Genomic DNA, 3,893 nt, shown 5'->3' on the forward strand with positions numbered 1-3,893 from the left:
CGACCTACACTTGCCGCGTGTCCCACTCACTATGACAGGCTGCTGAAAATGACTGACAGCTGACAAAGTAATTATTGCGCCATACCTAAAGCCATGCCCCAGCAGAAATTCTGAAAAAATCTTTTCGGATCGCTTTGATTTGAAAAGACTCCGGCACCAGTGCGCCAAACGCCAAAATATCTAGCAACCACTAAGTGCGAAAATCGAGGGGGGATAACTTCGGCTGTGAGAATTTCTCTGTACTTCCTTCTTTCGGAATCCAAACTCGGAAGTAAGGAGACTGGTATTGGGTATAAAATACCCCCAGCCGAAGTTTGTAAAGGACCGACCCTTCCAGGATTTTTCTGGCTTCTGACCTTGTGTGGCATCTCTCTGAACCCCATCGACCGTCCGAGCTTCCATAATACCGTCCGGGCTTCTCCGACAATGAGCTTCTCCATCCATCTACCGGGCCGCTCCAAAGGCTCTCTGGGCCTCACTATCAGCCGACCTTCTACAGTGATCAACTATTCTCCGAACTTCTTCCAGACTTCGTCAATATCCAAGCTTCTCCGACAACGAGATTTCTACAGTAATCAGACTCCGTCCAAATTTCTACGGCGGTCGACCGCCTTCAGGATTCCAACCGAGCTCCTGCGAGAGCCGAACTTCTCCTACGAGCGGTCTACTCCGAACTTCTACTACGAGTGGTCTACTCCGAACTCCTACAACGGGGGGTCTACCCCAGATCTCTACTGTAAGCAAATTCCATTCGAGCCTCTACTGTAAACACATTTCTTTCGAACTTCTATTACAGGTAGACTTTAGCCGAGCTTCTTCGTAGCTGGATCCCAGATAAGCTTCTACAATGGGACAGGACCCACCGGCCAGGTCACTACTCCGAGCTCCCACGACAACCGATCCTCGATCGAGCTTCTATAATAAGTGGTCTCCTTTCAGCCTTCTACAAGAACCAGACTCCGTCCGAACTTCCATAGCGGATGGATATCGAACGAGCTTCTACGACTGACGGACTCTGACAGCTGAATTTCTACAATGACCGATCGCCTCCGGTGTCTGTCGAACCTCCCCAAAGCCATCCGAAGTCCATCGCCGGCCGACCCTCCGCCAGATTCTTCATGAAATCGGACTTCTCTGATGGATAATCTTCAGACGAGCTTCTACATCAGGCGAATCTCAGACGGACTTCTCTAGCAATCGGACTCCTACCGGACTTCACCAACGGAAAGTCTCCATCCAAGCTTCTACAGCAGATGACTCTCACCTGTGGCATCAGCGCCTGAGGCATCCGACAACAGTAAACTCGTCAGCAGCCTCAAAAATATTTAAGCTTCTCCTAGATCGATAGGGTAGAGAGCCATTTCGCTCCTTTAGATATCCCAGTCGAGCTCCAGCCGACAGATCCGAACTCTCTGGCAAGTCACGACAATGGCCACTACCCTACTCTACTCTCTGCAACAGAATTTGGCTCCACCACTCTCTGGCAAGTCACGACAACGGACACCACTCCACTCTCCGTAACAAACTCCACGTGGCCCTGAACGACCCCTGATGCCACTACTCTCCGTAACAAACTCCGTGCGGCTCTGAACGGCCCACTACCAAGTAGTTACAGACGTTGCTGTCAATCAATTACGCTCTTCATCTATAAAAAGGGACCTCCAGATACGTTCTTCTCTAAGCTCTAAACTCTATCCCAAAACTCTACTAAAATTTTCACTCGAGCACTCCATTTCTGTTGAAGCAGAGTACTGACTTGAGCATCGGAGGATCTTGCCGGAGCACCCCCAACTCCGGTTTAGACTTTTCTTGCAGGTTCTGGCGGCGTCCGCAGTCATCTCAACTCCAGCAACTCTGGCTTCGGCGAAATTCTGCACCAACACAAATCTTTTGCTATTGTAGCATGATTTTGAAATTAATGTAAAGAGTAAAAGTTACTCTCCTTCTGATATATTTTATGGCTATGGATTTATGATAATGGTCTCATATTTCTATCACTCAATAATATTGTTCTTCATATTGATGAAAACCAGAAATGAATATGTGATGGTCACATATCTCTGGCACTGCCAACTTGATCATTTTTATGAGACAAAGATAAACAAGTAATACAAAGAAGAGTTCTTTGTCTGTATAATTTTGAATCATATAAGAACTTGTAAATCTTTTCTCATAAATAAAATGACCAAAATCTCATTTACTGGACATGAAAAAGGCGCGAGCAAATTATTAGGTCTTGAACATATTGATATTCAAAGGCTAATAATATCTCGATCCAGAGATGGACACTTCATATGAAATATGGTGTATTCTTTAATATGCTTCACAAATTTTTAATTCTCATTCTGGAGATTTGCCCTAGAAATTATTGTATATGTTTTGAATTAGATATCATCAAAATTTATTACTAGTACTCCATATGAGATATAGAAAAGACAAAAAGACAGGTTGCCAGCTTATATGAAAAGAGTTAATGTACATAAATTTTGTGCTAGATCAGATTTTGTATAAGTTTATAGGTTATCCTAAGAGTAGTATGTGATATTATTTCTACCACTCTACTGGACAAAAGGTATTTTGCCGGTAGGTACGCCACCTTTTAGAAAAAAAATTTCTAAGGAGACAATGGGAGGATAATTGAACTTAAGAAGTTCAAGACTTATGAACTATCCCATCATAATTTGTGGAGTGTCCACAAGTTGATTCTCGACCAAATATGCTTGTTGATGAAGCACAACCATCACACACACCTCACCGAAGGTCAATCTGAGTATGTAGTGTACCACTCAAAATATGGATTTGTCATTGAGAATGATGATACACCATACATCATTGTGAATGATGTTTTCTTGACCTATTCAAAGATCGTCATGAGTAGACTCTGATAAATGCATGAAATCTGAAATGAACTTTCTGTACATCAATCAAGTATAGATTATGGTTGAAGCACCTATGGGTATAACCCAACAGGCTGCTAACAGGAATGTCAATCTAGATTATTGCTTGCTATAGCGGCACACTATCTAGAGAGTTTGTCTCTAGTGGGAGGACAAATCCATTTATAAATTATAGCATATATTGAAGAGTCGGTACTTCTATTTTTGATGAGATAGTCAAAATATTTGACTTTATCAAAATATGGATGACTATGTGCAAGAAGATAAGTGGGAGTCCCACTAACTTCTTGGTTATGTATGTAAAAGGCATACGGCATATTGGGAAGGTAGTCCCGATATTGCACTCAGTCAATGACCTGCTTATCACAAGAGTTTTCATGAAAAAGACTTGAGTGTAGCATCCAATATATTTGGCATCTTTAGTGATAAATGTAATTGGATGTTAGGCTTGCCCCAATCTAAGTATATGGATTTTATGTTGAAGGGGTTCAACATGAATGTGTGTAAAAGAGTTTACTTATCGATATATTTAATGTACCAAGCCTAATGTGGTTTATCCCTTGTGCATAATCATTGATTTCAAGCAGATCCATGATGGGATCTTTTGAAAACTGTGAAAAGCATTCTCAAAGTACTTAAGAAGTACTAGAGGAGTAATGAATTGGAAAAGTTTCAAACAGCAAACTGTGTTAGACTCAGTTAATTGCTGTGAGTAAAAGATTGCTAAGAAAAATCGCCTGATGAAAATATTCATCACTAAGTTGGGTGTGGTCTCATCAGGTATCCACGCACATCCTAGGCATCAGGTATAAGAGCAATTGACTTTAGTGCAAGTGAGAGATTAAAAGAATAGTATCCTACAAGCCAATCGCATGGGTGATACGATGGGACTTTTCTGTAATATCTCCCTACTCATTTGCATGATTTAGTTATTTTGTTTATGAGGTATTGTGTTTTATCATATGCTGCATCATATTTTTATGATTATAATAAACC

The sequence above is a fragment of the Elaeis guineensis genome, chromosome 6 (assembly GCF_000442705.2).
Source record: "Elaeis guineensis isolate ETL-2024a chromosome 6, EG11, whole genome shotgun sequence".
Lineage (NCBI taxonomy): Eukaryota > Viridiplantae > Streptophyta > Magnoliopsida > Arecales > Arecaceae > Elaeis > Elaeis guineensis.